Source organism: Microcaecilia unicolor, chromosome 13, assembly GCF_901765095.1.
Source record: "Microcaecilia unicolor chromosome 13, aMicUni1.1, whole genome shotgun sequence".
NCBI lineage: Eukaryota > Metazoa > Chordata > Amphibia > Gymnophiona > Siphonopidae > Microcaecilia > Microcaecilia unicolor.
In genome coordinates, this window is record NC_044043.1 from 82,706,649 (window position 1) to 82,720,053 (window position 13,405).

At 49.2% G+C, this 13,405-nt stretch overlaps 1 protein-coding gene across 1 annotated transcript in view; it reads right to left on the reverse strand.

Moving 5' to 3' along the window:
* The window catches only part of GPR153 (G protein-coupled receptor 153), an 89,379-nt gene extending 76,246 nt beyond the window's left edge, over positions 1-13,133 (reverse strand). Inside the window, exon 1 of the mRNA XM_030185628.1 lies at positions 12,932-13,133. The gene's annotated coding sequence lies outside the window, so the exon portion shown is untranslated. The remainder of the gene's footprint in view (positions 1-12,931) is intronic.
* Positions 13,134-13,405: the final 272 nt, after the last annotated feature.

Sequence of the window (13,405 nt, forward strand, 5' to 3'; positions counted from 1 at the left end):
AAGCAGCTTCAGCCCTTCCTCCACACGCAACACCATCTCCACCCAGGGCCGCCCTCGCCGCCACGCCCCCACTGAGGTTGCCACCACTCCCCCCTCCACCCCCCCCCCAGAGGTCGCCGCTGCCACTGCTCCCCCCTCCCCCGAGGTCACTGCCGCTCCCCCTCTCCGTCCGACGTCAGCTCCCATTTCCGGCCACTGCTGCTTCTGCTGTTGAGCAGCAGTGGCCACTACAAAAACAAACATAGCAAATGAAACCACCAAAAATGTTTTTCAAAAGGAAGCGTGGCAGTTTAGGATGGGCTGGAGAGGGCTTCGACAGAGACTCCAGTAATTTGGAACGCAAGAACAATGTCAGGCAGACTTTTACGGTCTGTGTCCCGTGAATGACATGACAGATTTAGATAGCCTGAAGTGGGCTTTGACGGCAACTCCAGTAGTTGGAAGATAAGGACAGAGCCAGGTGGACTTCCACGGTTTATGTTCCAGAAACACCAATGAAAAACCATGATACAGTATATAATTTACCAAGATGTGGGGAAAAGGGACCCTGCAGTAGCAGCGGGGGCTGTTTTTCTCACACCTGGAATAGACTTCCCGAGCCTGAACGACTAGCCCCATCTTTGGCCGTTTTCAAATCCAGGCTAAAAGCCCACCTCTTTAACGCTGCTTTTGACTCCTAACCACTACACACTTGCCCTGTACCCTTTTATCCCCACCTCTTTAATTCCCTTATCTTTTAGTTGTTCTGTCTGTTTGTCTGTCCTGTTTAGATTGTGAGCTCTTTGAGCAGGGACTGTCTTTTCACGTATGGTGTACAGCAATGCGTATGCCTTGTAGCGCTATAGAAGTGATAAGTAGTAGTAGAAGTAATGTAGAAGCCTGCCCTTGCAGATCAGCAACGCAGCCACACAGGCATCTGTTTCTGTGAGTCTGACGTCCTGCACGTACGTGCAGGACGTCAGACTCACAGAAACAGAAGCCTGCACGGCCGCATTGCTGATCTGCAAGGGAAGGCTTCTAAATGGAATGTTGCTAGTGGAGGAGTAGCCTAGTGGTTAGTGCAGTGGAACATGGGATGTTGTTACTATTTGAGATTCTGGAATGTTACTATTACTTGAGATTCTACATGGAATATTGCTACTATTGGAGATTCTGTTGCTACTATTGGAGATTCTACATGGAATGTTGCTACTATTGGAGATTCTGTTGCTACTATTTGAGATTCTACATGGAATGTTGCTATTCCACTAGCAGCATTCCATTTTTAGATTGTGAGCTCTTTGAGCAAGGACTGTCTTTTCATGTATGGTGTACAGCGCTGCGTATGCCTTGTAGCGCTATAGAAGTGATTAGTAGTAGTAATGTAGAAGCCTGCCCTTGCAGATCAGCAACGCGGCCGCGCAGGCTTCTGTTTCTGTGAGTCTGATGTCCTGCACGTACGTGCAGGACGTCAGACTCACAGAAACAGAAGCCTGCACGGCCGCATTGCTGATCTGCAAGGGCAGGCTTCTAAATGGAATGTTGCTAGTGGAGGAGTAGCCTAGTGGTTAGTGCAGTGGAACATGGAATGTTGCTACTATTTGAGATTCTGGAATGTTGCTATTACTTGAGATTCTATATGGAACGTTGCTACTATTGGAGATTCTGTTGCTACTATTTGAGATTCTACATGGAATGTTGCTATTCCACTAGCAACATTCCATTTTCAGATTGTGAGCTCTTTGAGCAGGGACTGTCTTTTCATGTTTGGTGTACAGCGCTGCGTATGCCTTGTAGCGCTATAGAAGTGATAAGTAGTAGTAATTTCACGTTCACTGTTGATTTTAATCTTGAATTGACAAGGAATGTGATTGTTGGGCAGACTGGATGGACCGTTCAGGTCTTTATCTGACGTCCTTGCTATGTTACTATGTTAATCATTAATCAAAATCTTCTTCAGGTTATTCCCCTATACATGTGCTCCCCCCCCACACACACAGAGGCCCATTCTTTAATTCTTCCCTGAATTCCATGATGTTGACTATCATTAGTACTCTTTTGATGACACTGTGGAACAGATGTTCTCATCAGTTATCCCATAACACAATACGGGAGTGATGTTTTATATTCATACACATCTGGCCTCACAGCTGCTAAATACTGCATACATCTTTAAAAATCTTTACTATGGATGATATAAGTACACCGTCTTAAATATTCAATTCAGACACTGAATTAGAGATGAGAAGAAATTAATACGTCCCTAGGTTTGGGTTTTTTTTTCACAGTGATCATTCTAAAGGATTTATTAAACCAATATGGTAAATTCACTTTAGGAAGGTGAGATAAGCCAAGATCCAACTTACGTCACTCTCCTATGTTTAGATTGTGTACATAGTATACTGACCAATCTGGAGGGAGAATCTTCAGATAGGAAAAGGAAGAGTTAGGGGTTACAGCAGATGGGCAGACTGGATGGGCCATATGGCCTTTACCTGCCGTCATTTTTCTCTGTTTCTATAACAGGTGTGATTTCAGCACACCTCTCTAGTGGCACAGCCAGGACCTTTTAACAAGGGGTGCATCTCCCACGTACCCTCCCCCGGCTCCAGCACCCCCTGTACCTTAAAATCATCTCTGCTCTAGTCTTCGCCAGGGCAGCGACACTCAGAGACCGCTTGTGGCCTGAACCGGGACTTTGTCTCTGAACCGTCCTGCCCTTCACAAAACAGAAAGCCGCATCAGAAGGAGCGGGACAGTTAAGAGAGTAAGTCCCAGTGCAGGCCGCAAGGCAGCTTACGAGTGCCGCTGCCCGGCAAAAACTGCAGCAGAGATGATTTTAAGGCACGGGCAGGGAGGCGAGGGGCCGGGTCTGGCGGGGAATGCGTATGCAACACATGCACCTTGATTAAATATGCCACTCCACTTCTCTCATAATGTCTACATGAAATACAGCAGACTGCATTAAACTTCTATTTTATAAGGATAGAGTAATAAAAAACAGATACAGGAGGCGATTCTATTTAAAGTGCACCTGACTTTATGCACATTCAGACCCAGGTCTCCTGCATTCAGCGGGAGACTCCCGCTTTGGCAGGTCATCTCCCGCACTCCCGCTGCTGCTTCTCCTGATGAGCAGAAGTGGGGACAAAATAACAGAAAGCAAGCACAGAGCTGCAGTCTTCAGGCCAGGGGCATAGCCAGACTTCGGCGGGAGGGGGTCCAGAGCCGGGGTGAGGAGGCACATTTTAGCCCCCCCCCCCCTGGTGCCCCCCTGCCCCCCCCCCCCCCGCCGTCACCTATTTTTGCTGGCAGGGGACCCCAATCCCCGCCAGCCGAGGAAGTCCTCTTCGTCCCGCGAAGGCTTCGTTCTGTTTCTGACGTCCTGCACGTTGTCCTTGCAGGACGTCAGACTCACAGAAACAGAACGAAGCCTTGCAGATCAGCCAGCAACGGACGTCAGACTCACAGAAACAGAACGAAGCCTTCGCGGGAAGAAGAGGACCTCCTCGGCTGGTGGGGATTGGGGTCCCCCGCCAGCAAAGGTAGCCCACGGCGGGGGAGGGTTGGGGCAGGGGGGAGTTAAGAGGGTCGTCGGCAGGGGGGTCCAGGGCCAAATCTATGGGGGCCCAGGCCCCCCTGGCCCCACGTAGCTACGCCACTGCTTCAGGCATGCGCTGTTGGCTCTGAGGCCCTCTGCCTCCGCTGACATCAACTTCCCGCTCTGGGGCAAAGGACCAGCAGAGCCGACAGTGCATGCCTGAAGGCTGTGGCCCCACATTTGCTATTTGTTGTTTTGCCGCTGCTGCAGCCGCCGCTGCTCGTCGGGAGAAGTAGCAGTGGCCAGGAAACAGAAGATACCGGGTGCGAGGGAGAGGGGGCGTAGAGAGAGACCGGATATGCTGAATGGAGAGAGCGGAGGTGAAATGACAGAATAGTGGGGATGCTGGATAGAAGAGGGGAGAGATGGACGCTGGTTGGAAGGGTAGCGAAAGAAAAAGGGAAGACACTGATGGATGGGTAATGAGAGAAAGAGAGAAGACGTGGATGGAAGGTGAGCGAGAGAGAAAAAGTAGGGAGAGAAAGAGGCAAGACGCTGAATGGAAGGGTAGAGAGAGAAAGAAAGAAAGAGGGGAGACACAGGAAGGATGGGGAGAGAGAGGGGAAACGCTGAATGGAAAATGGTAGAGAGAGACTGGATGGAAGGAAGAGGAGAGAGGAGACACTGGATGGAAGGATCGGGAGAGATGGTAGATGTTGGGTGGAAGGATGGGGAGAGAAAGAGGGAAGACACTAGATGGAAGGGTAGGGACAGAAAGAGGAGAGATGCTGGATGGAAAGGGGGAGAGGATAGAGTTAACTCCATTCATTGGGTAAATCTCTCTTAGCTGTACCCTTCTCCTCCACTGCCAACTCCAGACTCCGTTCCTTGCTGCACCATACACCTGGAATAGACCTCCCGAGCCAGTACGTCAAGCTCCAGCTCTTGCCGTATTCAAATCTATGCTAAAAGCCCACCTTTTTGAGGCTGCTTTTAACTCCCAATCCCTATTCACTTGTTCAGAACCCACATCTGTTTTATCATTCCCACCTTAAGTAATTCCCTTATCCCTTGTTTGTCTGTCTTGATTAGTTTGTAAGCTCTGTCGAGCAGGGATCGTCTCTTACATGTTCAGTGTACAGCGCTGTGTACGTCTAGTAGCGCTATAGAAATGATAAGCAGTAGTAGTACTATTTACACAGGCAGAGACATGACATAAGTGGTTGTGCTTATAGTTTGGTGCATAACAGCAGACTGATACTAGTATTCTAAAACAGATTTGGCGTGCAACTCTGCCGTTATACAATACTAGCTTTAGTGATTGTTAGCACCAACCAATGGCGTAGCTATGTGGGGCCATGGGGGCCTGGGCCCCCGTACATTTGACCCTGGACCCCCCTGCTGATGACCCTCTCAACCCCCCTCCCGCCGGCAACCCTCCCCCGCCGCAGTCGCCTACCTTTGCTGGCGGGGGACCCCAACCCCTGCCAGCCAAGGTCCTCTTCTTCCGGCGCAAGGCTTCATTCTGTTTCTGTGAGTCTGAAGTCCTGCACGTACAATGTCGAGAGGGTCATCGGCGGGGGGGGGTGGGGGGGGGGGTCAAAGTTGTTGGTGGTGGTGGTGGCGGCAGCAGCGGGGGGGGGGGGTCGGCAATGGCAGGGGGGGGCTAAAATGTGCCCCCTCACCTCTGGCTCTGGACCCCCCTCTTGCTGTCAACCCTCCCTCGCCACCGTCGCCTACCTTTGCTGGCGGGGGACCCCAACCCCCGCCAGCCAAGGTCCTCTTCTTCCGGCGCAAGGCTTCGTTCTGTTTCTGTGAGTCTAACGTCCTGCACGAACGTTGCTGGCTGATCTGCAAGGCTTTGTTCTGTTTCTGTGAGTCTGACGTCCCGCACGTACAATGTGCAGGACGTCAGACTCACAGAAACAGAACAAAGCCCTGCGCCGGAAGAGGACCTCGGCTGGCGGGGGTTGGGGTCCCCCACCAGCAAAGGCAGGTGACGGTGGCAGTGGCGGGAGGGGGGTGGTTGAGAGGGTCATTGGCGGGGGGGGGGGGGTCAAAGTTGTTGTTGGTGGTGGTGGTGGCGGCAGCGGTGGCGGGTCGGCAATGGTGGGGGGGCTAAAATGTGCCCCCTCACCTCTGGCTCTAGACCCCCCTCCCGCCGAAGTCTAGCTACGCCCCTGGCACCAACTATCGGTATTTATGCCAATTGTCAATTAGTTAATTATGTTATGTACCTAACTGGCCTTATTCTATAACTATGCACCAAATTGCCATCTACAGAATTGGTGGGGGGGGGGGGGGGGGGGGGGGGAGTTTCTATCATCTTATATGAAATCTCTTGAAAGAAACATCCACATTTCCTCCAATTTACAGAACTAAGACTTTCTTTCTTTCTATTGTTTAATCTACCTTTCGTAAACTCTTAAAGTGATGGCCTACATGCACACAGTTCAGTTAACCATCTTAATATGCACAGTGGTACCTGGGAAACTCAGGCAATTGCTAAAGTGACCTTGTGAATATAGTACAAGGGGGTTGAGGCACTGGAAAACAGTAGCTATACATTCACTTTTCCAAAGACGGCAAGTCAGAGGCTCTGGTTAGGGGAAGAACACATCTGCCTTACTTCTCAGACCCCAGCAGAGCACAGCTGACAGCTTCTCTGAGGATGAAAACCTGATGAGCTCAGTTGTAAAGACACATGGGGTTGAGAAGAAATGCCAATAGAAAGTTTGTTGGCACAAATCCTTGTTAAATGTAATTCTTGTTTAGTTATAAATCACATACATACATATATAAATAGGGCAGATCCATGCATAACTCCATTACTTTTACTCACTACACTCTTTCTAAATATACCTAAATATTCAAAGTCGTTAACTGGCGACAGGATTATGAAAAATTACAAGAGGACCTTACGAGACCGGGAGACTGGGCGGCTAAATGGCAGATGACGTTTAATGTGAGCAAGTGCAAGGTGATGCGTGTGGGGAAAAAAGAACCCAAATTATAGCTACGTCATGCAAGGTTCCACGTTAGGAGTTACGGACCAAGAAAGGGATCTGGGTGTCGTCGTCGATAACACACTGAAACCTTCTGCTCAGTGTGCTGCTGCGGCTAAGAAAGCGAATAGAATGTTGGGTATTATTAGGAAAGGTATGGAAAACAGGTGTGAGGATGTTATAATGCCGTTGTATCGCTCCATGGTGCGACCGCACCTTGAGTATTGTGTTCAATTCTGGTCACCGCATCTCAAGAAAGATATAGTAGAATTGGAAAAGGTGCAGCGAAGGGCGACTAAAATGATAGCGGTGATGGGACGACTTCCCTATGAAGAAAGACTAAGGAGGCTAGGGCTTTTCAGCTTGGAGAAGAGACGGCTGAGGGGAGACATGATAGAGGTATATAAAATAATGAGTGGAGTGGAACAGGTGGACGTGAAGCGTCTGTTCACACTTTCCAAAAATACTAGGACTAGGGCGCATTTGATGAAACTACAGTGTAGTAAATTTAAAACAAATCGTAGAAAATATTTCTTCACTCAACGCATAATTAAACTCTGGAATTCGTTGCCGGAGAACGTGATGAAGGCGGTTAGCTTAGCAGAGTTTAAAAAGGGGTTAGACGGTTTCCTAAAGGACAAGTCCATAAACCATTACTAAATGGATTTGGGAAAAATCCACAATTCCAGGAATAACATGTATAGAATGTTTGTAAGTTTGGGAAGTTTGCCAGGTGCCCTTGGCCTGGATTGGCCGCTGTCGTGGACAGGATGCTGGGCTCAATGGACCCTTGGTCTTTCCCAGTGTGGCATTACTTATGTACCTTACAGTGCATCTAAATATCGAACGCTCGCTGGAGTACAACAAAAAATCAAGGGGAAAGAGCCTCAGAGCCCTCCCTCCACTTTTGTGTATCAGAAGATTTTTGTGGTAGGATTAACGAGGGTCAGTTTACTTCACAGACATAAAAAGCATAAAAGGCATAACATTCCTTTCCTGGCAAAACTTATAGAACGGACAGTCTGCAGTCAACTCGATGACTGGCTAATTGAAAGTAATTGGCTAGACCTGTGTCAATCTGGCCTCAGACCTGGACACGGAACAGAGACAGTTCTTGTGTCCCTTCTTGATGATCTGCCTAGATACTAGTGTTGCTTGATTTCTCGGCAGCCTTCGACACTGTGAATCATAATATCATAGTAACATAATAGATGACGGCAGAGAAAGACCTGTACCGTCCATCCAGTCTGCCCAACAAGATAAACTCATATGTGCTGCTTTATGTGTATACCTGACTTTGATTTGTATCTGCCATTTTCAGGGCACAGACCACTACTACTACTATTTATCATTTCTATAGCGCTACAAGGCGTACGTAGCGCTGCACAAACATAGAAGAAAGACAGTCCCTGCTCAAAGAGCTTACAATCTAATAGACAAAAAATAAATAAAGTAAGCAAATCAAATCAATTAATGTGAACGGGAAGGAAGAGAGGAGGGTAGGTGGAGGCGAGTGGTTACAAGTGGTTACGAGTCAAAAGCAATGTTAAAGAGGTGGGCTTTCAGTCTAGATTTAAAGGTGGCCAAGGATGGGGCAAGACGTAGGGGCTCAGGAAGTTTATTCCAGGCGTAGGGTGCAGCGAGACAGAAGGCGCGAAGTCTGGAGTTGGCAGTAGTGGAGAAGGGAACAGATAAGAAGGATTTATCCATGGAGCGGAGTGCATGGGAAAGGGTGTAGGGAAGGACGAGTGTGGAGAGATACTGGGGAGCAGCAAAGTGAGTACATTTATAGGTTAGTAGAAGAAGTTTGAACAGGATGCGAAAACGGATAGGGAGCCAGTGAAGGGTCTTGAGGAGAGGGGTAGCATGAGTAAATCGACCCTGGCGACGTCTGCCCAGCACTAGCCCCGCCTCCCAACCACTAGCCTCGCCTCCCAACCACCAGCTCTGCCACCCAATCTCTGCTAAGCTTCTGAGGATCCATTCCTTCGGAACAGGATTCCTTTATGTTTATCCCACTCATGTTTGAACTCCATTACCGTTTTCATCTCCACCACCTTCCGCGGGAGGGCATTACAAGTATCCACCACTCTCTCCATGAAAAAATACTTCCTGACATTTTTCTTGAGTCTGCCCCCCTTCAATCTCATTTCATGCCCTCTCGTTTCTACCGCCTTCCCATCTCTGCTTACAAGACTGGCAGAAATAGGTAACAGTGGCACAGCACTTACCTGGTTCAAATCCTATTTGTCAGATAGACAACAATCAGTTCGGTTCAGCATCAGCACATCATCACCTTGGGCAATGGAGTATGGGGTACCACAGGGATCCATAACTGTCTCCCATTTTATTTAATATCTAACTCAAGCCTCTGGCTGAGCTGCTTCGGTCAACGGACACAAAATTCTACATGTCTGCTGATGATACCCACTGAACGAGGTCTACCCACAGCTCCGAGTAAACTGACTGTCTGCCTAACCGCAACTCAGGAATGGACAAACAACAAACAAACTTTGCCTGAACCCAAAATAAAACAGAGATTCTTTGTGTACCAAACACAAGTGCAAAAATAACCGACTTCAAAATACCTCCCCCTAACATAGTAACATAGTAGATGACGGCAGAAAAAGACCTGCACGGTCCTCCCAGTCTGCCCAACACGATAAACTCACATGTGCCATTTTTTGTGTATACCTTACCTTGATTTGTACCTGTCTTTTTCAGGGCACAGACCGTATAAGTCTGCCCAGCACTATCCCCGCCTCCGGCTCTGGCACAGACCGTATAAGTACTACTACTACTATTTAGCATTTCTATAGCGCTACAAGGCATACACAGCGCTGCACAAACATAGAAGAAAGACAGTCCCTGCTCAAAGAGCTTACAATCTCTGCCCAGCACTATTCCCACCTCCCAACCACCAGCCCTGCCTCCCACCACTCTCTCTAAAAACACAGGTCAGGAATCCTGGGATACTGGTAGACTCATCACTAACTCTGATCCCACAAATTCAAACCACCTTCAAAACATGCCTCTTATCACCTATGGCAGCTATGAAATCTCTCTCTGTATATTGAAAAGATAAGTCCGACCACAGTGGTCCATGCCATGATAACATCACGACTAGACTACTGTAATGCCCTGTACACTGGCCAAACCAAAAAAGAGTTTGTATCAGCTCCAACTAATTCAGAATGCTGCAGCACAACTGATAGAAGGCTGCAAGTGACGTGACCACATCACACCCTTCCTGCAAAAACTGCACTGGCTACCAGTAACTTACTGGCTAAATTTAAAACTCTCTGTCCGATTTTCAAGGTCCTCAGACAAAATGGGCCAGAGTACTTAAAGAACAAGTTAGGTCTTTAAGTCATAAGAACATAAGAGTAGCCATACTACTGGGTCAGACCAATGGTCCATCTAGCCCAGTATCCTGTTTCCAAGTGGCCAAGCCGCACGCAGCAGCAGGCACATCAGCAAAGCTGCCGTCGGGGCGGGCTTCCTTCTCTGCCTGTGTCTCGCCCTCGTGTGACGTAACGTCGGCGAGGGCGGGACAAAGGCAGAGAAGGAAGCCCGACGGCAGCTTTGCTGATGTGCCTGCTGCTGCAAGTTCACAGTGCTCGGGCCAGATGGAGGGGCGGCGGCGACTCCGGGGGAGGGGGAGCGGTTCCGACGTCTGCAGCATGCCAGTAGAGACTTCCCTCTCTGTCCCGCCCCCATCATCACGTATTGAAGCGGAGGCGGGGCAGAGAGGGAAGTCTCTACTGCGCATTTGCGAGTGAGTACGGTCACTCGCCCTTTATATGTTTGATTCACACCTTGACACAGCTAATTTGGTGAAACTCTGGCCACAGTTGGTCTCTATGTGGAAGCTGAGTTGCATGTGTCCAAAAGCTAACTTTTGCTTTTCTTACACTGAAGTCACATTTTGGGGGGGATCCACGAAAATGCTGGTTTCACTGGAGTTTTTTACAATTATTTCTCACGGGTTTCTTTTCATGCCTGTGAAGTAAACTGACCCTCCTTAAAGCTACCACAAAAATATTCTGATACACAGGACTCTGTGTTTGATATTTAGAAGTACCGTTAAGCTATATTTAGAATGAGTGTAATGAGTAATATTATTAGAGTCTCTTTTTCCCTCTATTTATATTTAATACTTTTTAATAACTCCTAATTACTGCCAATTGTTTGTTAACACAGATAATTGATTGTTAATTCCTGTTAGTTTACATGCAGATCTGAGATCCGTGCCCAAATCTGGGTGATCTATACAGAACCGGGGGGGGGGGGGGGGGGGGTTAGTACATCACCCTCCTAGTATTTTGTCTTTTTGTTACTCAGTTCTCTTTTCTTCTCTGCAGTGGCGTACCAAGGGGGGGGGGGGCGGTGGGGGCGGTCCGTCCTGGGTGCACGCCGCTGGGGGGTACCGCGGCGTGCGCCTGCTCTGAGATCGCTGATTTCGTGCATTCGCTACAGCTCCCTCTGCTCTGCCCTGGAACAGGTTACTTCCTGTTCCGGGTCAGAGGGAGCTGTAGCGAACGCGCGAAGTCAGGGAACTCTGAGCAGGCGCGCGCTGCGGCACCCCCCCCCCCCAGTGGCGTGCACCCGGGGGAGGTCTGCGCTGCATCGTGGGGGGGGGGGGTGCTGCACCCGGGGGGGGGGCGGGGCACCGCCCCGGGTGTCTGCCCCCCTAGGAATGCCACTGCTTCTCTGTCTTCTGCTTTACTCCTTTCCTTGAGAGGGATCATTTAGCTAGGAGGATCCAGCATTTTTCTCTCCTGGGATCTGCATTGTTTGTGGAGTTTCTGACAGCTCTTCTAAGTTTAGCTGAAGGCCCTGGGGCATCAGTCTCTGAGAAATTTCTCTAGCACATCAGAGGCGTCACCAAAGCTTTAAATGATGTCCTCTCCTTCCCAATCCCTACTCTCCTTTAGCTCAAGATTTCTTTTCTGGGACCAGGTGTACTGTACTAATTTTGTTATGTGTTACTTCTATTTACCACATCAACCGCCATGTCATGGGGGGGGGGGGGGGGTTAAATTTTACTGTCTGACCAAAATACCCTGGTTTGGACGGACAGTCACTTATTTTGTTTTTAAAAAAATATTATCTATAAACTTGCCAAAATATTCCACGGGGTCACTATGGGCACATCCAATCAAAGAAGGTATTGCTTTCAAAATCTGCACCCTGGTTCATAAAATTATTTACGGCGAAGCCCCGGGATACATGACAGACCTCGTAGACCTGCCAACCAGAAACACAACAGGATCCGCACGAACATACCTAAATCTCCACTACCCAAGCGGCAAAGGACTCAAATACAAATCAACTTATGCATCCAGCTTTTCCTCTTTACGCGCGCAACTATGGAACGCACTGCCAAAAGTCGTAAAAACAACGTACGACCACCTAAATTTCCGGAAATCACTAAAAACAAACCTGCTCAAAAAGGCATACCCCACCGACCCAACATAAAAGCCTGAATACCTGCAACACAACGAAACCGAAGCTCGTAATGGACATAACCTAACTCTTCCTCTCTAAGATCCCCTAATGTGTCTGTCACACATGAACCTTATTCTACCACAATATCACCTTGTATTTTGCTGATACCGGAATTGGCGAACACCGACACGGTACTATGTAAGCCACATTGAGCCTGCAAATAGGTGGGAAAATGTGGGATACAAATGTAACATATAAATCTTTCAAAAACGCGCGAGTCCAGGGAATCACTAGGGAAACTGCTCTTTCTGGGTGGGGGAGGGGTGCGGGGGGGCACCTTCCCCGACTCCTCTCTCTCCCAGAGCGAGCACTCGCCAGGCAAGGAGTCAAGCACGCAGGCGCTTGTCTGATACCCCACACTAGTTCGCACGCGCAGCTCCAAAGCGGATTTTGCCCGTCCAAACTGCCCTTGGGGTAAAACCCCGAGAAGCGCAGCAGGACTCTCCACAGCAGCAGGGGACAGTCCTGTGCAAAAGCTCCCTACCTCTCTTATGTTTAAACTATGGCATTCAAATTTGGGGGAGAATATCCTGCCTCCTTCTTACTTATATGATGATTGATTATTATTATTATTATTATTATTATTACACAGACAGTTAGAAGAAGGTGAACACAGAAAGGGGGAATTGCACAAGCGACGGCCATCGGGGAGGTGAAGTTCGCGGTTAGTTTTCCAGCACTTGAACTCGCAGGCTTAGCCCGAGCGTCTGCCGGGCTCGCACTAATCTACCTGGGAAAGAGAAAGCACGTGGGGGCACCGTAGCCTCCCCCACCCCATGGCCTCCCCCATTGATTTCCACTCCTAAACGGTGCCCCAGCCCGTGGGAATGAAAAATGAACTTCATGCGCCATCCCCTAAAAAAAAAAACCATGCATGCACCGTTTTCCCTTTTACCTTGCACGATTTCGCTCCATGATCCGCCAGCAGCCTGGAGAAATCATCCTTCTGTCCTGCAGAGACGGAGGGGGAAGGGGGGGGGTTCCTGCTCCCTTCGGAGCTAGGGGACTCCGGTGCCCAAAGCCGAAGAGGACATTTCCAGGCGGCAAACCCACAGCCTGGATCACAAGACACCCCCCCCCCCACACACCCCCTTGGCGTTTCTTGACGAGCAAACGCGGAAAAAAGTGCGTCTGGGCTGCAACCAGCCGTCACTCTGTGATCAAGAGTTGCAAATAGCTCGTCCCCCTGGAGGAGAATGTAAGGCTCGGGGGTTTTTTCGGTCCTATCGAAGCCGATCCGTGGTGGTTCTGGCTGGGGACTGCGCCGGTGCTGCTCGTCCAGATCAGCCCCTTCTGGAATGTAATATTTATTCTTTCTTCTCCCTGCTTTTTCTCAGGGGAGAAAGGTAGCAGCGCGCATGCTTACAGG